The following is a 25,270-nucleotide window of genomic DNA, read 5'->3' as shown; positions in this document are numbered from 1 at the left end:
GCCAATACAGGAGACATAAGAGACTAGGGTTCGATCCCTGGGTCCGGAAGATTCCTTTGGAGGAGAACATGGCAACCAACTCCAGTAATGTTGCCGGGAGAATCCCATGGATAGAGGAGCCTGGCAGGCTACAGTTCATAGGGTCGCAAAGAATTGGACACGACAGAAGCAACCTAACACACATACACACACACAACATTTAAGTCTATAAAATTTATTCAATGAAATTTAAATAGTATATAAATTTCCTAGATTCGCTGAAGCAGTTACTCTCCAGCTGGGACATCAATCCCTCCACTTTTGCTGGCTCACTTAAGCCTCACTTCACCAGCCCCCAAAATGAACTGCACCTGCCTTACCCCAGCATCCCCCACTCTCTGCCACTGGGGAGGGAGATGAAGAAAGAACTCATCCAGGAAAACAAAGCTCCAACCAGATCCCTGTGAAAGTCGCTCAGTCGTGTCTGACTCTTTGTGACCCCATGGACTATACAGTCCATGGAATTCTCCAGGTCAGAATACTGGAGTGGGTAGCCGTTCCCTTCACCAGGGGATCTTCCCAACCCAGGGATTGAACCCAGGTCTCCTGCATTGCTGGCGGACTCTTTACCAGCTGAGCCAGATCCCTGGCCCCACACAAACCAATGCTGCCCAGGAAGCCATCCCTTGGAAAGACACTGAGCCAGGAGACCGTCAGGGGTGGATGCAGGTTCACTCAGGACTCTGCCCCATGCTGGGACAGAAGCATCCTTGGGTCCAGCAGGCCTGTGTCTATAGAGGGAGGAGTCCCAGGGGAGGTCAAGATAAGGGGAATGGGAGGTCACCAATCCTTGGGGTGGGGGCAGAGGGGCTAAACAGGAGGGAGGGGTGTTCACAGACTAAGGCTGGCATGTCTGCTTTCCTGTCCGGCCAAGGCTGCTACTACTCTAGAGGCCCCTGTGGGGTGTGCACTGGTGCCGCCACCTCCGTACGGAAAAACGACAGCTCACAGCACACCAAGCTTTACAGTTTGCTGGCCTTCTCAACAGTCAACTCCCCAAGTGGCCAACAGCCCTGAAGGGATTTGGGCATATAATAACCTCCGTTCTGGAAGAACGTTAGGGATCAGAGGTTCTAGGATTCACTACAGGGCAAGTAAGAACAGGAGTCTCAGCCTGGATCCCACAGCCCTAGTTTTGTGTTTCCTCCCTACTATGGACAATTTCTCACAGTTGCCTGTATTAGTGACCCCTGCCAAGGACCGGACCTTTTGGGTCATCCAGGACCAGGTGGCTCCCACTTTACCCCTTATGCGGGGAGGGTGTGTGTGTCTTGGCCACTCGATAAAGTCAGGGGCTCTCTGCTGGAGTAGGCCGGGTGGACAGGCGCGATGAGGTCCAGCTACCCGGAAGGTTTCGAGGGTGTGAGTCTCCGGGCCAGATGAAGCGCCAACCAGGAACCCGGGTGCGGGAGGAGCGGTGGGAAACGTGAAGACGTTCCGACAGTGCACGCTGGGGGCAGAAAGGCCGGCCCCCACGTGGGGAAGCCGAGACCCGAAGAGGAAGATTCCACTCTGCAGGGATGGGAGCTGCGGCCTGCCCCTGGGGCCTGGGGGCGAGGCGAGGGGGGCGGGGAGGGCGCCAGTTACCTGTGGCAGACTGGGGCTCGCAATCGCGTGCCTGTTCGGACTCTCCCAGGTCTAGCTAGGCCTCCGCCGGGAAGCTCGTCGCAAGCCCCGCCTCCGCGCGGTCCCGGGGCTCAGCAGCCAATGAGGCTCCGCAGCCAATGAGGCTCCGCCTACGCCTGGGGAGCCGCCGACCTCGCGCCTCGCGGCCAATGCTCCTTCCTTTGGGCGCCAGCGGGCGGGGCCTTCTGGGACTGGGAGTGGGAGGCCGGGTAGCGCTGTACCTTACGCGAGTTCCAGCGTCACCCCTCCACGCCTACCCCTAGCTCCGGTTGTATCCCACACCACGCAAATTCTCTCCTCTCGAGTTTAGACTGAGTGGGCCGGACTTCCCAGGTCACAAGAAAGTGGGAGACTGGACTCCGATTGTATTTTTCCTTTCTCCCTCGCACACAATGCGCCTTGTTAGGTTGCCATCATTTGAACCGCTCCTTAACCTCTTCTGTCTCTCCCAGCTCTCTCATTTTTTCCCTTGACTTCGTTTGTCTTCCACTCTCATTTCTCTTTCTCCCAGTTGATTTTATATTTGTATTTTTAAAAGCTTCATTTTTCTTACGGACATAAGGAAGATATGCACAATGTAGAAAGCTTGGAAAACGCAGAAAGGTACACAAGAAGAAAACATACTACCTTCAATCCTTCACTCAAAATTTGCCATTCACCTTGCTGATATTTTCCCCCCTGCATTTTTCAAAAATTCTTTTGAAAACAGTGTCCAATATGAATTATATGATGACCTCTATTTAGCTACCTTTTTAAAAAAAAATTGTTTTAAAAAATGAACTTTTCCTCATGTCACTAATTAAGGCAAGAATACTAGAGTGGGTTGCCATTCCTTCTCCAGGGGATCTTCTTGACCCAGGGATCAAACCTGCATCTTCTGTGTCTCCTGCATTGCAGACATTCTTTACCACTAAGCCACCAAGGGAAAATTAATTAAAAACAACATCATCCTCTCCAGTGTGGTGTAGATTTCCACAGCAGGGTGGATTGTTGATGGACATTTAAATTTTGTCTCCGTCTTGTTGTTGCTATAAAGGATGCCATGCATGTTAAGTCACTTCAGTTGTATTCAACTCTTTGTGACCCCATGGACTGTAGACCACCAGGCTCCTTTGTACATGGGATTCTCCAGGCAAAGATACTGTAGTGGATTGCCATGCCCTCCTCCAGGGGATTTTCTGGACTGGGGGATCAAACCTGCGTTTCCTGTGGCTCCTGCATTGCAGGTGAATTCTTTACCACTGAGTCACCGGGGAAGCCCCATAAAGGATGCTAAATCCTGAACTTGCATCTGTCAATCACTTCATCTCCACTACACCCTCCTGCTTGTTGGAGAGGTTGGAAAGCTACAAGGTTGTTTAGTAACAAGGCTGGTAGGCCACATCCATCTCATTCTGGCAGTCAGTCCTGAAGGTCATGTACTCCCTGATTCTCCCTCCCTCCGGCCAGTTCAGCAATTTTTGCCAGCACCCAACATCTGTATTAAATCTCAACCTCTCCACATATTTAGAGTCTTCACATTTTCTTGTTTGAACCTAATTCACATAATTCTTTCCTTAAGCTACATCTCTGTGAAATCTCTTTTTACCATGTCATCCTTAGGATGTTCACAGTCCTTGCTGCAAAATTTGGTTTTTCACTAAAAGCATTATATCTTGTGTCTTGCCACATCTATGTTCACGTTTTCCCAACAACCATGTGGCCCCTTGCAAAAACCTTTCTGCCTCCCCTTATAGGTTTGGCCAGCCTAGCACCCCTTGGGTACTTGACATGGCACTCACTCCATGGTGGATTGACTCAAGGATTATTTGGTCATTTATTAACAGGCTTCATTGATAGAGGCAGTGAGTCCATGACAAAGCAAGTATCAGTCTTCATGTGGTCAGACTGCTTGGAAAGCTGTGGTGTAGCAAAGAAGAAGTGGCCCCCTGGGGAGAGGTGGAAGGCTGTATCCTGTGAGAAGCAGCTGAAGGAACTGGGACTATCCACCCCTTAAAGCTCAAGGAACAGGACTGCATCCTCCAAATCTCCAAAGGGCAAAAGCAGACATAGTCTGAGGGGTCCTAGAAGATGGAGCCAGACCTGTGAGGTAAGTTACCTGGGGCAGAGGAAGAACCTCATGACAAAGCAGAGCTGGCTAAGGTTGGGTGAGAGGGGCTGCCTTGAAAGGTAGTGAGCCCCTCATCACTGGAGAAGAAAAAAAGGGTAATAAAACCACTTGGCAAAATTCTGTAGAGGAGAGTACCAAATAAGGACTGAACTAGACAGGTGGTTCCCAAACTTAGTTGTGCATCAGAATTGCCTGGGGACCATAATAAAAAAATAACAACAGAAAACTTTATAATCTCCCTGGGTTTACCTTTAAGAGATTCTAAATTATTCGATGTTGGCTGCAACCCAGGAATTTTTTAAGTTTCCCATATGCTTCTAATGCACAACTATATTTAGGAAGCATCAGCCTAAGTGGTCTTTGGGATTCTATGACTCCATCATGGATGGTTTTCATAAAGAGACCTATTGAGGGAACGTTTTATCTGCATCTAGATTCCATTCAGCAGGTCCACCCCTGACATTTCATAAGCTGTGGCTTGCATCGGAAGTCACCAAAGTAGTCAGTCCTGCTGAAAGGCATTTGTAAAAACATGCAAAAATTAAAAAAACAAAAAAATTTCCACAATGCTTGACATTTATGATATGGAGAGAAGGATGAATGCGCAATAACTCAGGGTAAAATGCACAGAGAACTTTTGCAGAAGGAATATTTTAGATTCAGCTTTTTAATTAACAAAAAAATCCAGGCCTCTTAGATGAATATTGAGCCTGGAGCTCCTGTAAGTGTTTGGACTAAAAGAATTGAAGGGAAATGGTGAGATAACACAAACCACAGTCAGGTCATTGTCAGCAAGGAATGTCATCCAGGGATGTGTTTACACTGATGCTGGGAGGGATTGGGGGCAGGAGGAGAAGGGGACGACAGAGGATGAGATGGCTGGATGGCATCACTGACTCGATGGTCGTGAGTCTGAGTGAACTCCAGGAGTTGGTGATGGACAGGGAGGCCTGGCGTGCTGCGATTCATGGGGTTGCAAAGAGTCAGACACGACTGAGTAACTGGACTGAACTGAACTGAATGGGGGAAGAGAAGCTGTTTCTTTCCTTCAAGGTTTTGAAGCCTTGGATCCCTAGGAAGTTACTGGAGAAGATTCCAGGCTTACAGATAATGAACAGATTTCAAACAAAAAGACATGTAAGCTGCCCTGAACATTGATTCTACACTGAACATAGCAGGTTCCTCTATTCTCAGCATTTGAACTGAAGATGGAAGACCCAGTCAAGACCCCGAGAGAGTTGCGGTGAATGGAAGTTTAAAAATAAAGGTGCGTGTAAAAGCAAACCAAAATATACCCCACTTTTTCTCCTAAGTGATCCTCCACACTACTAAATTTATACTCTGTGTACATGAACTAAATCTGAATGTTGCCAAGCCAAGCCAGTCCTGAGTCTTTACCGCAAACTCAGTTTCCCTCTCACCTGCCTGGCTTCCTTGCTCACTCCCTCCCACACAAGCATGCAATCAACATTGGGATGGAAGACATGGCAGCACGGGGCATCTGCAGCTAAGAATCCTGAGGTAGGGAGGATAGTCAAAGCTATGGTTTTTCTGCTGCTGCTGCTAAGTCGCTTCAGTCGTGTCCGACTCTGTGCAACCCCATAGGCGGCAGCCCACCAGGCTCCTCCGTCCCTGGGATTCTCCAGGCAAGAACACTGGAGTGGGTTGCCATTTCCTTCTCCAATGCATGAAAGTGATTTTGCACAGTGATACTCATTTCAGACTTCTGAGTCCCCAGAACAGTAAGATAAAGTTTGTGTTGCTTTTAAGACACTAAATTTGTAATAATTTGTTACAGCTAACAAATGGAAAACTAATACATTGATTTACTCATTGATAGTCCTTGTTAGCATTTGGGTTTATGGACGCTGGCCTAGCTGGAGCAGGTCAGGTGGCCAACAGTATTCTGTTGTGTAGACACACCATAATTATGGTGGACAGCATTTCTTTTGCCTGCTCAGCATTCCTTTCTTTTAAAAACAGCACCCCCTCTCCTGCGAAGAACTAAAGAGCCTCTTGATGAAAGTGAAAGAGGAGAGTGAAAAAGTTGGCTCAAAGCTCAACGTTCAGAAAACTAAGATCATGGCATCCAGTCCAATCACTTCATGGCAAATAGATGGGGAAACAATGGAAACAGTGAGAGACTATTTTCTTGGGCTCGAAAATCATTGCAGATGGTGACTGCAGCCCAAAATTAAAAGATGCTTGCTTCTTGGAAGAAAAGTTATGACCAACCTAGACAGTATATTAAAAAGCAGAGACATTACTTTGCCAACAAAGATCCGTCTAGTCAAGGCTATGGTTTTTCCAGTAGTCATGTATGGATGTGAGAGTTGAACTATAAAGAAAGCTGAGTGCTGAAGAATTGATGCTTTTGAATTGTGTTGGAGAAGACTCTTGAGAGTCCCTTGGACTGCAAGGAGATCCAACCGGTCCATCCTAAAGGAAATCAGTTCTGAATATTCATTGGAAGGACTGATGTTGAGGCTGAAGCTTCAATACTTGGGCCACCTGATGTGAAGTACTGATGCTGGGAACGGTTGAAGGCGGGAGGAGAAAGGTTCGACAGAGGATGAGGTGATTGGGTGCATCACCGACTCAACGGACATGAGTATGAGTAAACTCCGGGAGTTGGTGATGGACAGGAAGGCCTGGCGTGCTGCAGTCCGTGGGGTCACAAAGAGTCACACGTGACTGAGCGACTGAAGTGAACTGAACTGAACTGAGCTCTCCTGCCTTCACCAACAATGTTTTTGAGTCAGAACTACCCATCGTAGCATTCTGCAAATAAGAGAGATCTTGTTACACCTTGTTAACTATAAATGCCTTCTTTTCTGTGTGTCTAAGAAGCCACCCAGTGATGCCAATGCTGCTAGTGCCAAGCCCATGCTCTGTGTAGCGAGAGTGGAGAATGAGGTCTGAAAGATTAGTAGAGCCCCACTGAATGAAGAGGCAGGTTCAAGTTGCAGGTAATAGGGATAGGCATGTGCTCACTCCTGGAGGTGAGAGGGGTCGGAGTGTATTCAAAGAACTGGAAGAAGACAAGTGGGACAGAAGCAAGAAGTGCAAAGGGATGGATGGTTCTGGAAGAGGCTGGAGGCATGGACAGGGACCAGACCACATTAGAAATTGGAGGCCTGGGTAAGAACCCTGACTCCTGGGCCAGATTCATTGGATAAATCTAACACGTTCCCACCTGGAGGAGCTGAGAAGACAGCAGAGAGACTGACCTAAACAAAATGAATGCAATAAATTGTCATATACCTCTAACAAGTATTAGCATCTGGTTCTGTGGAAGCACAAGGGGGCTTCCCAGGTACACAGTGGTAAAGAATTTGCCTGCCAAGCAGAAGACGCAAGTTTGATTCCTGGATCAGGAAGATCCGCTGGAGAAGGAAATGGCAACTCACTCCAATATTGTTGCCTGGGAAATCACATGGACGGAGCAGCCTGGCGGGCTCCAGGCCATGGGACTGCAAAGAGTCGGACACGAATTCGTGACTAAACCACCACCACCAGTGGGTGTGAAGTGATATCTCACTGAAGTCTGTGGAAGCACAAGGAGAGAGCCCAGGTTCCCTCCTCCTGTGACTTCTTGGGAGAAGATGACCTTTCAGCTGAGCCATGTATTAGTTAGAATCAGTTCAGACACACGTGACTAAACAGAGGTGCTCCACTGTGCTGCGTCAGCATCGCCGGGAAAGCTTTCTGGAGCACTTCTGCCTGAGAAGCACTCCAGACCGAGAGAACTGGAATTCCCTCAGGATTGTACTGCGTTGTCTGGTTTTTGCTGTTGTTTCATTTTGTTTTGGAGTTCCTCTATTGATTCTAATATGTAGCCACACTCAAGAACTACTAACTTAAGAGGAAATTCAAAATAAAAGTGGCTTAAAGGAAGAGAAGTATATCTTTCCCTCACTTAAAAAAGTCTGGAAACAGACTGTCTAGAGTAGGGCAGGGGGCCCCAGCTCTGTCTTCCTTTCAACAGTAAAGGGTCTTACTAGACTTTTGAGGGAAAGGAGTCCAGTTAACATGATCCCAATCCCAATTGCAATTTGAAAAGATCATACTGGTTGAAGCATGTGTCTCCTCTAGTTTCCTGGGGAAAAGTTATGTTACCAAGAACAGCAGGTGTTGATAATTATTAAGCTGGCTGCTGATGGGCACAGGGGATTCATTATACTCTTTCTGTGTGTGTATTTAAACTTGCTGATAATAAAAAGTTAAAAAAAATTAAGAAAAGGTTATGTTACCATATCAATAGGATGTGTTCTCCTGGTTCAAAGCCTCTGTAATGGATCTGTCCCTTCGTGACCCTTATGAATGGCCCCAAGGGGTCCATGTTTTTCTAAATCCACAGTTAATTATTGGACAGCAATCACAGAACCAGATAGGAGTTGTGCAAAAGGCATGGGGGCAGGACTGAGAGCCTGGCTCCTGGTCCCCGCACCAGCCTCTCTATGTGACCTTGGGCAACTTCCTCTCTCTTGGTCTTGACCTTCTCCATTATAAAAGGAGGGGCTATGAGATGGACAAAAGAGCTATTAGGTGATCAGGGCCCCAGAAAGTTCTAGTAAAGCTGCTAATTCTTAGCAGGGTCCTTGGACCACAAAGTTTGGACTCCAAATACATGCTTTCTTATGAAACCCGGTCAGCTGACTTTCCCGTCCAGTTGTCTTCGCTGGATCTGGGCCTTGATGAGGCAATGGCTGAAGCACAGAGAGTTGGCAGGGACCAAATGTACCCTCACACACTTGCTTGTTGGGTGAACCTGGTGCGCTGCCCCACTGTTAATGACACACAGTGCAGTTTGCCAACAGACTCACCGGGGCCTCTTGGATCCAGCAGCATCCAACTCCTAGGTGACCAGAGGAGGACAGCAGGGAAGAACTGCTCAGGAGGCCCTTGACTTTCACCTCTGTCTCCAGTCAGTTCTCTCTGCTTCAAAGACTATTTCCTCAGCACAGCCCTCACCAGGCCCAGCAATTCCCACACTCACGAGCATCCAGCATCCATTATCCCTCATTCACTCAGCTTCTGTTACTGACAACCCTGTCACAGAGGCCCTGGCCATGCAGAGATGAACCAGCCACCATCCCCATCCTCAGGTCACTCACAGGCTGGGGAGGCAGAAAGACACAGAAACTGGCATGCTTCTCTCACGTGGCAGAACACAAAGAAACAAGAGATGGAGCAAAACAAATCTGGGAAAGTCTGGGGAGGCTTCCTGGAAGAGGTGATACTTGGGCTGTCTTGAAACTTGAAAAGGGCTGGGGGAGAGATGCCACTTCTGGAAGACACAGTTGCATGTGCTAAAGGCCAGAGATGAATGGCAGCTTGGTGGCTCAGGGAGCCGTGAGTAGCTCCTGATGGCTGGTACCTGTAGTGTGATGGACAGAGAGGGGAGCAGTGAGAGAGCCAAGGCTGGAGCACTTAGAGGGAACAGATCACAAAGGGCCTGAAGTGTCATGCTGAAGGTCTCAATGTCATTCTGAGGAGGCACAGAAGGACTTTAAGCCAGGAGAGTTAGAGAGAGAACCTTTTAATTTCATCAGATCCCATGGCAGTGAGTGAAGATTAGGTTTAGCTCTGAGTGACAGAAACTCTAATAACAGTGGCAAGAGTTGATTTCTCTAAATAAGTAAAAGAATCCCAGAGGTAAGCAGTCTAGGGAGGTGATAAATGATCCTCAAGGATACTTGCCCCTTCTGATTCATCATTTGGTCACCCTTAGCAGTGAGCATTATCTTCGTGGTTCAAGAAGGCAGCTACTGCATCCGTACTTCAGGTGGCAGAAAGGAGGGAGGGAGGGAAAACAAAAAGGCAAAGAATGCATGCCAGCTGCTTTTAAAGAAGGGTCTCTGTGGAGAAATGAACTGACAACATGGCATCAGTCAGGCACTCCTGCCCCTCTCTCATGGCCTCTCAGGCTCTGTAAACACCGATACTGCTGGCCTCGGGAGCGCTGTGCCTGTGCGCCCACTTGGTCATGAGTCACTTCTGTCCTGTCTTAGTACATCAGTAGTCTTTGAAGACTCCCAGCTGCTGCTGCCCAGAGAGTAAACATGTCTACAGTCCCCACTGTAGTGGGGGTAGAAGAAGTCCTCGAGCCTTCTCCCAGCTTTCCTGGTCGTGCCTTAACTACCCTGGGTTCAGTGAAGCATGTGGTCAGCAAGATAGTCTCCAAAGCTGCCCTGAAACACGTATACTTTCATCCCATTGGCGAGAACTTAGTCACATGGTACAGCTAGCTGCAGTGAAGGCTGGGAAAGTACTCTTCATTTTGGGTTGTCCTTTTGAAGGCTTCCATTTCTGTGACTGTGGAAAGACAGACATGGGGGATAACTAGGAGTCTACAGACCCTTCTGCTGTGAAGACAAGTGTTAGCAGTTTCACTGACAAATGAGGACACTGAGGCTCAGAGAGAGAAAATGACTGGCTAGAAGTGGGACATCTGGAATTGCAAAGCTTGACTGGGAATGCCGCACTCTTAAGTACCAGACAAGCGACTGTAGGTGACTGGCCCAGGCTGAGTCTCTCCTCTCCAAATCTGGTTCCTAAGATCCTGCCAGGCATCTGCCTCTGTGTGTCACCCAGCAGGAGCAGCCCCTACCAGACAGGATTCCCAGGAAGGCTAATCCTGCCCCCGGCCTCACAGAATCAGGGGCAGATCAGGGAACAAGGGGACTGTTAGAGCTTCAGGTCCAACCTCACCATTGTACAGATGGGGAGACTGAGGCCCAGAGGGACAGAAGGATTTCTCCAGGTCCTACAGGGAATCCATGGGGAGGAGCGGGTTGGACGAGCATCTGTAATAAGGACCCACAGGTGGCACACACAGTCTTATCTACTGTTCAGCTGGTGCCAGGTGTGATATTTAAACAACCTTTCAGATAGGCTGCATCCTAATTAAGGCATCAGCTGCAGGTTGGTGAAATTGCCTCAGGGTTGGAATAAGAAAGGTGTTTTCCACTGCACATCTGTTCATATGGATTCTGTATGGGTCATGGAATAGTCCTTCCCCAGAACAGAGTGATGTGTCTCCACAATGAGGACAATGGAACCACAGAGGAGAGAGGACATGAATGTAGCGGGCAGAGCCCCAGGCTGGGGGGGCCAGAGGCCTCGATCCCAGGCTGCCTGCCTCACTGTGCTCACTGGATCTAACAGTCCATGGAGTGAGAGGATTAGGCTAGATCACTGACCCAAATGAAATCTTATGCAGAAGGCCAATGTCAAACCAGGTAAAAAGAAGCAGCTTGGCAGACCCCACCCCTGGTGACCCCGAGACAGTTCCAGGAGCCTGTGGCTCCATGGTCCTTCCCAGCTATGCCCCTGGGACGAAGGGGTCTAAGAATATTCATGAGGAAGGGACAGCATAAAGTGACGGGGGGCAGGAGCCAGGGAGTGTGGCCTCCACCTGTCCTGGTGAGAGTCCTCCTTGGGGTTGCAGGACAGTTGGTCTGTCCTCATAGGGCCGAACTTTTGGACCAGATGACCTGCTAGAAAGGAGAGTCAGGAGACAGATTAGGGGTCCCTGGCTGGGAGGGGGCCTCATTCCCAGCTGCACACTGAGTGCTCCCACAAGCTGGGCCCTGCTCTGGGGTATAAATGTTGGGGAGGCTCCTCAGAGAGCCAGTATCAAGACTGGGAAGTACTTGAACCCATGGAGGGGCCTAGGCACACTGTTCAAAACACTGACTGACATAATATCCAGCACTGACACCATACATGAGCCTGGCTCCAATTCTTCTATGGCTTGTTCTTATGTCCCCCTTGCTTGGCCAGGCATTGCTCCTCTGGATGCTGAATCATGGGAAGCTTTGTTGAGGGGGCGGGGTCCTAGGGCAGGGATTTGGAGGCTAGAGTGGAGGTGAGCTACTGGCAGCTTAGATATCAGCTGCTTACAAACTGGTAAGTGATCATTTCATTTTAAAGCACCTATATGGCAGTACTGGGGCTTCCTGGTGCTAGTGGTAAAGAACCCGCCTGCCAATGCAGGAGACATAAGAGATGAGGGTTCAGTCCCTGGATTGGGAAGATCCCCTGGAGGAGGGTGTGGCAACCCTCTCCAGCATTCTTGCCTGGAGAATCCCATGGATAGAGGAGCCTAGCGGGCTACAGTCCATGGGGTCACACAGAGTCGGACACCACTGAAGTGGCTCAGCACGCACACACGTGGCAGTGCTAGTCCTTTTCAGCTGAAAATGAGTCCTGCCTTTTCATTCAGGGCTTGAGTCAAAGGGGTTCATCACTGGGATGGGATGACTATGAATTCATAGTATTGTCACCCTGACTATATGGGACAGGAGACTGGATCACCTCAAGCCAGGCAAAGCGACACTAGCAGGGCAGGCGATACATGGAAGAGTCGGACAAAGAGGCAGTCTCCACGTCCAGAAGCCACTGCATCTGTGGCCTTGCACCGGCAATTAACTGCCTGCTGGGGACAGATCAGCGCCTTTAATAGGCATGTTTATTTAACAGGCTTCCTGACTCGAAATACCCAGAGGAAAAAAGGATAATTCAATCTTGTTTTCAAGCAAAAACAAAACAAAGGGGGGAGGCCGGGTAATGAGGGGGCTGAACCATCCTCCTGCTACAAGGCCGAGGCTGGAATCTCAGACTGCCTCCCACCTAGCCCATCTCAGACCTCAAGCGGGGACAAAGGAATGGCTGTACTGAGGCCGGTGGTTTATTCACCAAGTAACCTTTGCAAACCTGTTTCATCATTATCTCTTCATAATCACCACCATCATTTTCTGCTTCCCAGACCAGCGGTTGTAGCAGAGAGTACCCCATCCCACCCGTAAGGTACAGGCTTCGGGCCCCGCAAAACCTGGGTCTGCTCCTGCTTGTCTTCTGATTCCTGCTCCCAGGGCTTGCAGCCCCTGGGTTCCCTTCCCAAAGCTCTCTCCAGCTAGGAAACGGTTTCCTCCCTCTGCGTGAAGAGCACTGAGGAGCACAGAAGAGGAAAGGCAATTATTTTCGAAAACTCGAGGTCACCCCTTCAAGGCAGCCCTTGAGTCCATAGTAAATCAAGCTCTTGGTCTTAAAACCGGAAGGATTTTTTAAAATTCTGATCTGCCTGCCAGACAGGCCCTTTCCTTCCGGAATATGTATAAATGGGTCATTTCTTGCAACCTTAAGGCAATGCTAGGAGCAAGACACTTGCTTAGTGACACTTCCCTCTGCTTTGAGTGTGGCACTGGATCCTCACAAAGCAAGAGAGACCTCTGGTTACACCTCATCTGCTTAGACCCAGAGTGTGAAGGCTTGTGTACCTGAAAACGTCACAGTGTCAACTGAGCCTTCCTATTTTTCCTCAAAAATTTGAAAGGGGATAGAAGGGGGCACTGAAAGATGGTAATAATCTAAGATGATCCATCTGCCTAGATTGAAATAATAATTAATATTTACTGAGGGCTTACTGTGTGCTGAGTACTTTATGTGGATTACCTGATTTTGGGCTCCTCACACCCATGTGATGGATACCTAACTACAATTTCTATCTCAGAGGAGGAATAGATTTAGAGAGGGGTTGCTCAGCCTGGCTGCCAGTTAGAATCACCAGGGGGCTTATAAAAATACTCATGCCTAGACCCTACCCTAGATGACCTATATCAGAGTCTAAACAATGGGACTGGCCACAAGTATGATTTTAAGTACTCTAGGTGATTCTAATGCATATCAGAGTCCGAAGAAAAGAGGGAACTATTAATTTGCTCAACGTCACCCAACTACTGCCTGGTAGATTCTAACCCAGGATGTCCAACTCACCCGGCCTCACTTGAACATGCTGGAAATCAGGGTTGGTCAATGCTCTCCCAGAGGAACTGGGGGTTTGAGGTTCCTTCTCACCTTAACAACAAAGGTATATGTGAGCCTGAAACCTCCAGCACTTATAGCTCTGGAACCAGAGGTGATATTTATTTTCTGCTCTCAACTTCCCTGATTGTTTACACAATGGATATGACGCTGTGTCTTATTTGCTATTGCTGCTGCAACAAATTACCACCAACTTGTGGTTGGAAATAATAACACATTCGGTCTCTTATGACTCTGGAAGTCAGAAGCCTGAATCCGTTTCACTGACCAAAATCAAGTTCTTTAGGGTCATACTCCTTCCTGAGTATGGGGAGGCTCTAGGAGAGAATTCATTTCCTTCTCTTTTTCAGTTTCTAGAGCTACTTTTCTTGAAATTCCTTGGCTCATGGTCCCTTCCTCCATTTTCAAAGCCAGCAGCATATTATTTGCTTTCTTTTTATAATGCAACCAATGGTTGCATTTAGGTCTTACCTGGATAATCCAAGATAATCTCCTTATTTTAAGATCTTTAATCACATCTACAAAGACCCTCTTCCCATCTAAGACCTGCTCACTTGAAATCCTGGGCATGGGGGTTGATCTGGGAGTCTGCCTCTCCCGTAAACACCTCTGAGGAGTCTCATGAATACCCTAACTCCTGCTTCAGGCCCACTCGCCTTCTCTGTTGAAGCTGTCTCTCACTTTGCTTGGGCTGCCATAACAAAACACCACAGACTGGATGGCTAAATTAATAGAAATTTATTTTCTCACATTTCTGGAAATTAGAGGCCAAGAGTTAGTTTCTGGTGAAAACGCTCTTCCTGGCTTCTAAACAGCCACTTCCTTGCTCTGACTACATGATGGGGAGAGAAAGAGAGAGAAAGCTCTCTTATAAGGACACTAACCCTAGTGGATCAAGATCCCACCCTTATGACCTTGAAAGTGAAAGTGAAAATTGTTCAGTCCTGTCTGACTGTGAACCCCTGGACTGTAGCCCACCAGGCTTCTCTGTCCACAGAATTCCCCAGGCAAATACTGGAGTGGGTTGCCATTTCCTTCTCCAGGGGATCTTCTAGACCCAGGGATGGAACCTGGGTCTCCTGCTTTGCAGGCAGATTCTTTACAGTCTGAGCCACCAGGGAAGCCCCTTTTATGACCTTATTTAACCTTATTTTAACCACCTGTAGGCCCTATCTCCAAACACAGTCTTACTGGGAATTAGGGCTTGAACACATGCATTTTAGGTGGACACAATTCAGTTCATAGCCAGGGGACTGCAGGACAAAAGTACTAAGGTTTAGAGGACAGAGCTGCTAATCTCCAGGGAGTTCTCCTTCTAAACTGAGCTGGACTTTGGGAAGATGGGAAGGATTTAACTTCTAATGTTTATTTTTTGCTTCTGGTAATAGGGAAAAAATTGATGTTCATTGTAAAAAAAAAAAAAATTGATTGAGGACTGCCTTGGTGGTCCAGTAATTAAGAATCTACCTCCAAGTGTACGGGACACAAGTTCAATCTTTAGTCTGGGAAGATTCCACATGCTGAGGGCAACTAAACCCATGCCCTAGAGCCCTTGCTCTGCAGCAAGACCAGCCACTACAAGAAGAAGCCTGGGCAGTGCAACTAGAGAGAAACCTCTGCTCCTCACAACCAGAGAAAGCCCACAGCCAACAAAAAATAAATAAAAAATTTAAAAAATTGATTGAAAATATTGGCGTGAAAAGGATAAAAATCACCCAGTGATAACCACTATTCCCATTTTTTGATGTTTCCATCCAGTTTTGTTTTCTATGAATATACATTAGATCCTATGATTTTCACATGAAAAACAGGATGGTGAAGTGTATTTGAAAGAACATTGAACTTGAAGCCTGAAGACCTGGGATCTCAGTTTCACTTCCCCACATAATATGTTGTGCTCCTAAAAGTTTTAAACATCTTCTGTTCCTAAGCCTCAGTTTTCTTGCCTGTCAATTAGAAATAGCCGTATTCAATCTGCAGGGCCATTGTGAGGACTAAGAGAGCCACGACTGTGGAGGGTGACCAGCACACCAAAGGGCACAACCAAGTCCAGCATGTGTTGGTCAGTGACCCATCAGAGCATCAGAAGAGAGATGGGGGAACAGCCCAAGGACCATTAGGACCAAAGGCCTGGAGGTGGGGGAGAGCATGGAGGGGAGGAAGTGTTCAGGAACAGTTGGCAAGAGCTCAGAGCGCATGAGGGAGCAGGAAGTTTGGGTCAATAAACTTGTGATGGACTCTGCCATCTATTCATATGCCCACTTAGCTCCTCCAGCCTGTGCCCCATGTCCACTGCCCTGTACCCGGTGCACTCAGCCTCCCTCCTGGCATTCTCTGCCCTGAAGAGAGGCACTGACTTCCTTGGATTCCCCTTTGTGTCATTACTCTTTTTACCACCAAAATTTTCCCCTCCTTTGTCTCTTTGCCATTTCCCTCTTCTCTCTGCTAGGGTCAGGCTGGATGAAAACATCCCCAGGGACCAGTTAGGGCTTGGATGTCTGGTCAGGGAGCTATATCTGCTAAGGCGTTCTCACAGTGTTTCCTTGGGCATGTTTCTTCTCCTCTTTGGACATCTGCTATTTACCTGCAAAGCCCGAGAGCTAGACTAGACCAGTGAGTTCTCAGTCAAAGGCCTTTCAGAGTTAAAACACTCCAGAGAACACTATCTCTTGGAAATACATCCTCTTAGATGAGTTCACTCCCATGGAGAGGTAGACACAGTAGATCCAAGCAAAGAGCCAGGGGGGCTGATAATGACAGGGGTCTCTGGGGACTAAAAGGCTGAGGACTTCTGGCTAGGACGCCTCCCAAGTCCCATCCAGGCATCACAGTCTGAGACTCTCAGATCACGTCAGCTTGAGAAAGCACTTTCCAACCAGGAGAACTGCCACACGATGAAAAGCACTTCCTTGATAGGGAATGAGTTCTTCGTCATCAGGGTGTGCAAACAGAGGCCAGACACTGGCAGGGATATTGCAGAGCAAGGGATGTAAACTGAGAGGCATCCAGAGGCCAGGCAGATGACCTGCCAAGACGGAAGTGGGTTTGCATATTAAACATGTAAAGGGCCAAACAAGAATTGTCTCTTCCATTTTTTTCTGGGATCACATGGCCCTCTTGGTTTTTTGTTGTTGTTGTTGTTCTATTTTGGTAAATTGACCATTCAAAGACTTCTCTACTTTAAAAAAAATAATGCTGCAACTGGGTTGATAAACAATAACTAGTCCTTGGCCTCAGTCACAGGGGGCAAGAATGATGAGGACTGTGGTCAGTGGACATCTCACGCCCTCTCAGTGGGACGGCCAGGCTGGATCACTGGCCAGATGTGGCCACAGGCCAGAGTGGTCAGAGCGTCCTACTTTCCAGAGAGGCAGAAAATCTGGGTAGTTATAAAGAAACTCCCTCTCTCTCTTTCCCTTTTTCTTTAGTTGTACTGCCTTTTTTGTTTGTTTTGGCTACACCATATGACTTGCTGGATCTTAGATTCCTGACCAAGGATTGAACCTGGGCCATGGCAGTGGAAGTACAGAGTCTTAACCACCGGGTCACCAGGGAATTCCCCAAAACAAATTTATACTGAAGGATAATGCATATACAGAAAAGTGCATTAAGTGTATCACAAGTGCACAGCTTGAGGAATTTTCACAAAATGAATGTACCTGTGAGAGAAGCATCAAAATCAAGAAACAAAACACTGTGAGTGCCCAGAACTCCCCATCCCAGTGTTCCTTCCAGTCACCTTCCTTAATAATGGTAACCACTGTCCTGACTTCTGATACCATAAAACAGTTTAGCCTGTTTCTGAACTTTATACACATGGAATCACAGGACACTGCATCTAGTTTCTGTCCCTTAATGTCATGACAGATTCATTCGTGTAGCTGTGATTTCATCCTCATTGCTGCATAATATTCTTTGGGTGAGTCTACCACAATTTATTCATTCACTCCACTGTTGGTGGGCTTTTGGTTTGTTTCCAGTATGGGTCAATTACACACTGTGCTGCTTTGCACATTTTATATGTGCCTTTTGGTGCCCTGATGCAACTGGGGGAGGAATTACTGGGCCACTGGGCATGTAGGTAGGTATTCAGCTCTTAGCAGATAATGACAAACAGCTTTCCAAAAAGGTTGTTTACACTTAGTAGTGCTGTTGATGAGAGTTCCAGTCGTCCCACTTTGCCCTGTTTTAAAATACTAACTACAAATTGTTAACACCCTTGCAAGCCAACAAATACAGATTTGACGGGTGGCACCTGTTTTCACCCTTTCTGATGGACAGAATTCGAGCAACAGAGCCGCTGAGGGTCATGACAGGAGGATTTCCTGTCTTTTGCTGAGGAGTCCAGGATTAGCCCTAACAAATGGCCCAAATCTTTCTAAATTGTCTGCTCCCACCCAATACCCACCTCTAAATTTTGCTCAACAGGTATCACTGCCCCCATTACCCTCCCCAGATTACCATGAGGATGTATTGATAAATATCTGCAGATCATGCAGGGAAGAGAGCTGTAAATATACAGTAATCATGGGATGGATCAGCATTATACCCAAGGCCATGATTCCTATGTCAGCCTTTGGCACAACACAAATCCTCTGCCATCCAGGAGTTCTAACTTCAGCCCAGAGCTCCTCCCTGTACCCATGAGGCCCCCCAGACTTTCCAAGGGTCACCCTCTGCTCCTGACCATAGTCTTGGCTCTGGCCCAATTCCCCCCACTACCTCCAGTCCTCACCAGCTCCTCCCCTTGCAGCTGCCTTGATGAGTCAGGCATTCCCCCAGCCCCTCCCAGCATCCCAGTCTTGTGCCGTCTTAAATCTGTCACAGGCTCACAAGCCTGTCTGGTCACAAGCCACCATGGTCACCATCTGCCTCACCGCTCCTCTAAGGTCCTCCAGGATGACTGAAGTCAGAGAGACCTGACTGCATCCTGACTGCCTCTTACTAGATGAATAACCTGTGGCATATCACTTAACCTCTCTGTGCCCTGATTTCCACATCAGTGAAAGGGGAATATCGTGAATTCTATTCACCTGAGGTAGGGATAAGGGGTAAATGAAATAAAGCACTTGGAGACTATTAAGCTCACTACCAGATGGGAGATTTAAGGCCCAAAGAAGTGAAGGCACCAGTCCATGGTCACACAGCATGTCTGTAGAAGAGGTGGGAACTGAATTCGCGTTTCCTGGGTCCCAGGCCTGGCCTCCACACGATGCCTGGGAGGGGTTGTGCAGACCAGTGAGAGATCTCAAGTCAGCCCCAGGAGGAATTAGAGAGAGGACCAAGTGAGAGGTCCATTTCTAGCCCTAACAAAAGGTAGCAGTTCTCTTTTTAATGACAGCCAATCATATACTAGGGGTGTGTGTGTGTTTAGTCGCCAATCCTGCCCAACTCTTTTGCGACCCGGTGGACTGTAGCCTGCCAGACTCCTCTGTCTATGAATTTCCCAGGCAAGAATATTGGACTCAGTTGCCATTTCCTTCTCCAGGGGATCTTCCTAGCTCAGGGATTAAACTCACATCCTCAGCACTGCAGGCAGGAAGATTCTTTACCACAGAGCCACCAGGGAAGCCCCATGCTAGGGTTACTATATGCGTTATAGTCATGAACTCTTCCCTCAAAGGGAAGCAGTCATTTTACAGGAGAGGACACCGAGGCTCAGAGGGATCCACAAGCCTTGTGAGTGGTGGAGCAGAGCTCCAGGTAGATGCTAGGCTATTGCCTGCTATGGGGTTAGGTTCCTTGCACCTTCTTAAACCAGCGTCTAAGTAGGTGGGTGCTGGTGGGGTGGGGGTGGCTGGGCCTCCTTTTCTAGGACAGGCAACTGTATCCCAGTGGCCCCTTTCAGAAAAACCCTCTTTCTCTGAAAACCTCCATCTTTCCTTCCACACCCTTCCCCTACCTTCACCTTTGCTTTTCCTTCACCTCCACCAGGGAGCTTTGCTAGGAAGAGCGCACCCTGGCGTCGGGAATCTCCTTTCCTATTCCTGAACTGGGGTCTCACTCTACCTGCTTTCCTAACCTGGCTTTGGGCATTTCTCTTCTTTGCTTTTGACCTCAGTTTCCTGATCTGCACACGGATTACAGTGAAGGCTGTTAAGTGACCCTATCTCTCTTTTCCTAGCATTTCCTTCTGCTCCATGCAAGGGAGACTCAGCTGGGGGTAGAATCAAAAGGAACGCAAAGGAACACAACATTGTAAATCAACTTCAATAAAATAACAGTTTTAAAAGAGGAAAGCAAATGGATTGGAGTAATTCACCAGGGATTGAATGGCTAATAGCTACACCTCTGCCCCTCATTACTTATTTTAGCCTTAAAAACAAAACCAAAATAAATAAGGAGGTGAATCATCCTGGTGGCATTTCATCTGGACTGAAGAGAAAAGGGAATTACTCTGGCACTGAGGAAGACAAGAGAGTTTGGGACCAGAAACCTCTTCCCCACAGCCTGAGGCCAGACTTCAGGCTCTGGAATCAGACTGAGCTGAGGTTCTATCCGCTCTGCCGCAGATGGGACTTTGCGGCTTTGGCAAGTTAGTAACCTCTCTGAGCCTCCTTTTCCACATCTGTAAAATGCAGTGACAGCCCCTGCCTCTGACTGGTAATGAGCTGCGAACTACTAGCCTAGGTGGGGTACCCAGCACCTAGCAGAGCTCCGTGGGTGCCCAGGTGTAGGCTCTCCTATCTTCTTTTCTTCTTTCCACTCCTGAATATAGATCTCCTCCCCTTTCTACCCCAGGACCTGGGTGTGTTGGCTGGGAGTGGGGTAGACTAGGGGAAAAGAGGCAGTCTTCCCTGGCTGTACAGAATAGGAAGATGGTGGGGGACCTCCCTTGCAGAAGCCCCTAGCCCCACATTCTCTGACTGGGTGCAGATATTGGAAGCTGAGGGTTGGCAGTGGGACAGGCCTGGCTGCGGGCTCTGGGGTGCCAGGCAGGGTAGAGGGGGAAGCAGCTTGCCTCTAGGAAAATTGGCTTAGCTCACTGCTTTGTTTAGCTTCAAACATTCAACTTCTCGCTTCTATTTGAAAACCTGCGTCTGATGTGATGGCCTGGCAGCTGGTGAGAAATGGAAGCTGCATCTGGGCCTCTAGAAGACTTGGCTGTGTTGTGTGTGTGTGACAGCCCAGTCTTCTCTGTGCCTGGGACCTTATTCATTCACCCACTCACTCACTCATCCATCAAACATCTTTGCTAAATGCTGACATCCAGCTGGTAAGCTAGAGCCACATGGCCCCTGCTCTCAGAGTATAGGTTCTTATAGGGGAGGGACTCTTGATAGGTCTTTAGTCAAACCCCTGGTATAAAGGTCGAGGTCATTAAGTGTTCTCAAGGTATGGAATATGCTACCATCAAGGTGGGTGACAGGCCTTAACCAGATGGAAGGGGCTGTGAATTTAAAGTGTTTCTGTTAGTCCATTCATCCAACAACTATTTACACTTACTCTGTGTCAGCATGTACTACTCAGGGGAACTGTCACCCTGCTTGCCAAGAACTCCTTGAGGGCTGTGTGGACGTATTAATATGATTATCCTTCTCTGGACCCTCCTGGCTGGTTGTAGAATAGGAACTCAAGATACAAGACTGGAATGGGAAACCATGCAGAAAAGCAGAGTACCCTTCTTGACTGAATAGGAGTTTGGGGAAGGAGGGTCCCAGATCACGACTAACATTACTGCAAACACTGGGAAAGTGATGCAATCAAGTTCCAGTTCTGGTTCTGCTACTCAAGAGCTGTGTGACTTTAGGCAAGCCCTCTCCCTCTCTGGTCTGCAGTTTCGCCTACTGTATAAGACAGGGGTTGGAGGAGCTCAACTCCATGGTCCAAGCCACAGAGTCCGAGACAACAGCTAGTCCAGAGCAGGTGCCTGGAAACAACTGTGTCATTTGTCATCGGGGGCCAGATACAACCAGGACTGGAGATGTGAACAGGGCTCATGACAAACAGCACTAATTAGTTCCACTAACATGCCCATCCTACCTTTTCATAGTTAGGGTTATTTTGTAATCTGAGTAACACAGCATAGCATGTTTATAGTAATTCTCAGATATTGGGTCTCCACCTAACAATTATAACATGGCAATAGGTTCTGGGACCCATGAGATAAAATTCTAGATCCTAGCTTTGCTTCCAAAGAATAAAGCATAGAAAGGAAAAGAAATAGTACCTCTCCAGTGGAGACTCCTAGCAAATGCTACCTCAACCAAGCGATCAAGGAGAACCTTACCAGTGATGTCATGTCACCTGGAATCATGAGATGAGAAAGGCACTTCACCTCTGTGCCAGTCTTTCCATCAACCTGTAATCCCAATCTAAGCATTAGAAGAACATTAGATAAACCAGAGTGGGGGACATTCTATAGGATACCCAGGATTTGAGATTATCAAGCTCAAGAAAAACAAACAAACAAACAAAAGCTGTCACAGACCAGAGCAGACCATGAGGAGACACAATAGCTCAATGTATCATGATGCCTGGCATTTGATCATGGAGTAGAAAGAGGACATTAATGGAAAACCAATGAAATCCAAATGAAATCCGGAGTTTACTTAATAATCATGTACCAGTGTCAAATTTCTTTGCTTTGACACATAACGAAAAGTGCTATTTGTGGAGGAAAGTCTCTCTTATCCACACAACTTTAAATCTAAGTTTATTCCAAAATTAAAAGTTTACTTTAAAAGAAAACAGAAACATTTTAGCACTAAAAGAAAGGCAAAAAAGAAGGCAACGATGATTAATAGATAAAATACCTTCTGTCTTAGAAAATGCCATAGAATCATTTGTTTTGTTCTAGTTGATGGGGTTAGGCGTTTTGATAGTTACCAAATTCCTAAGGAACATTTTGAAACTAAACTAAGCTGCGAGGATTTATATAAGGTGCTGCCTATAGTCTCCTGCTTTGGCTCTGTGCTAACACCAAGTGCAATAAAAGCACTATGGAAGGGTTGCAGAAGCCTTCCTAGAGGAGGGGCATTTTCTATAGGATCTTGAGGGATGTATTCAAGTTATCAAGCTCATGGGAAAGATTAAAGCTAGGAGTTGCTTGATTTATATTTAATAAATATTTATTTGTTACCCACAAAGACTCTTGAGAGTCCCTTGGACTGCAAGGAGATCCAACCAGTCCATTCTAAAGGAGATCAGCCCTGGGTGTTCTTTGGAAGGAATGATGCTAAAGCTGAAACTCCAGTACTTTGGCCACCTCATGCGAAGAGTTGACTCATTGGAAAAGACTCTAATGCTGGGAGGGATTGGGGGCAGGAGGAGAAGGGGACAACAGAGGATGAGATGGCTGGATGGCATCACCGATTCGATGGACGTGAGTTTGAGTGAACTCCGGGAGTTGGTGATGGACAGGGAGGCCTGGCATGCTGCAATTCATGGGGTTGCAAAGAGTCGGACACGACTGAGTGACTGAACTGAACTGAACTGAAGTACTAGGTTCTGAGGATATAGCTGTAAATAAAACTAATATATGCATTTTAAAAAATCTGCTGCTATTGCTATTGCTAAGTCACTTCAGTCATGTCCGACTCTGTGCGACCCCATAGATGGCAGCCCACCAGGCTTCCCTGTCCCTGGGATTTTCCAGGCAAGAACACTGGAGTGGGTTGCCATTTCCTTCTCCAATGCATGAAAGTGAAAAGTGAAAGTGAAGTAGCTCAGTCATGTCCGACCCTCAGCGACCCCATGGACTGCAGCCTTCCAGGCTCCTCCATCCATGGGATTTTCCAGGCAAGTGTACTGGAGTGGGGTGCCATTGCCCTCTCCATTAATAAATGTTAAATAGCAAATTTTGAGGAAACAAAAAAGAAGAAGAAAAAAGGACCCCATAGACTCAAAGGGCTTCCCTCATAGCTCAGTTGGTAAAGAATCCACCTGCAATGCAGGAGACCCTGGTTAGATTCCTGGGTTGGGAAGATCTGCTGGAGAAGGGATAGGCTACCCACTCCAGTATTCTTGGTCTTCCCTTGTGGTTCAACTGGTAAAGAACCTACCCGAATTATGGGAGACCTGGATTTGATCCCTGGGTTGGGAAGATCCCCTGGAGAAGGGAAAGGCTACCCACTCCAGTATTCTGGCCTGGAGGATTCCATGGACTGTATAGTCCATGGGATCGCAAAGAGTCAGACAGGACTGGGTGACTTTCACTTTCATAGACTCAAAACTTCAACAAATAACTATTAATATTTTGGTTACATGATTTAAATGACATATACATTCTATCAGGTGAATAGACTCTATAAACTTTCTTTGGCGTTTATGTGGTTTCCAGTTTTTTGGTAAGACTTTGCTTTACATCTTTGTGCATAATTGTACTTTTTAATACACTGACTTGTTTCAAAAGAGCATTATGTTTTTCATAAATTTCAGATTATTTCCTAACCCAGAATTTCTGTTCTTTGTTTGCTGTGGTCTCCTTAGGTGACTCATTCACTTCTGCGTTTGGTTATTTCAGCACTTTCTCCCCAGATTTATAATAATAAATTTAATAACTCAGATGAAATGGAAAAATATCTTGGAAGACACCAACTACCAAAGCTTCACTCAGGAAGAAATAGATAACAAGAATAGCCCTGTATCTGTTAAACAAATTGAATTCATAATTGAAAACCTTCCAACAAAGGAAACTCCAGGCTCGAATGGCTTCACTGGTGAATTCTAATACCAAGTCATTTAAGGAAGAAATAATACCAATTCTACACAAACTCTTAGAGAAACTAAAGAAGAGGAAACACTTCCCAATTATTTTATAAGGCCAGAACTCCCTGGTCCTAAAAGCAGACAAAGACATCCACCTAAAAAAAAAAGCTATAGTTCAATATTCCTTATGAATATAAATACAAACAGTGTCAGTGAAATATTATCAAAGCAAATCCAGCAGAAACTACAAAGGAAAGTTCGTAACCACCACATTGGGAAAAAACCTAAACATCTTTCAACTGGTGAATGTATAAACAAAGAGTTACCTTCATACAATGGAATACTGATCAGCAATGAGAAGGAATGAACTGCTGATGTGGATAAATCTCAGATGCATTATTGCTAGTGAAAGAAGAAATACTCAGTGGCTACATACTGTATGATTCTATTCATATGCCATTCTGGAAAAGACAAAATTATGGGAACAGAAAATAGATCACTGACTGTGAGGGTGTGGAGGAAAGAGGACCACAGAAGTACAGCCCAGGGGGATTTGGGGGTGTGATAGAGCTGTTCTGTGTCTTGACTGTGGCATTGCTTACATGTCTATGGGCATTTTTGTTGAAACTCTGTAGTAGAACTTTATGCCCAGAAACATACATTTTACAACATGTAAATAATATCCCAGTAAAAAAGAGAATTAAAAAGTCACCTATGACATCCTGGAAAATGCAAATACCAAAGGAACATAAAAATATGTGGTTGGAGGGGCTGGGATTGAAGGAGGGGTTTGACTATATATGCTATTTCTTGATTGTAATAGTGGTTATAAAACTACATACACTTGTCAAAATTCATAGAGCTGTACAGCAAAAAGTGGGCAAATTTTACTGTATGTTAATTATACCTTAATACATCTGTCTTTAAAACAATTTTTATGCCCTGAATCGCCCATGACTGCTTGGAATAGCAGTTCCTAAAATGACAGATGTTTACATTTCTCTTTAGGCATTGATT

The 25,270-nt window shown here is 46.8% G+C and overlaps 1 long non-coding RNA gene across 1 annotated transcript; it reads left to right on the top strand.

The window, feature by feature from the left end:
• The first annotated feature begins 18,680 nt into the window (after positions 1-18,680).
• On the top strand, positions 18,681-24,960 carry LOC129651611 (uncharacterized). The gene is made up of 2 exons (XR_008714243.1): positions 18,681-18,919; positions 24,035-24,960. It is a non-coding gene; the product is annotated as an uncharacterized LOC129651611 (long non-coding RNA).
• Positions 24,961-25,270: the final 310 nt, after the last annotated feature.

This window comes from Bubalus kerabau, chromosome 4, assembly GCF_029407905.1.
Source record: "Bubalus kerabau isolate K-KA32 ecotype Philippines breed swamp buffalo chromosome 4, PCC_UOA_SB_1v2, whole genome shotgun sequence".
Lineage (NCBI taxonomy): Eukaryota > Metazoa > Chordata > Mammalia > Artiodactyla > Bovidae > Bubalus > Bubalus kerabau.
The sequence above is the reverse complement of the archived record's forward strand: the minus strand, read 5'-3'. Positions and strand labels throughout refer to the sequence as shown.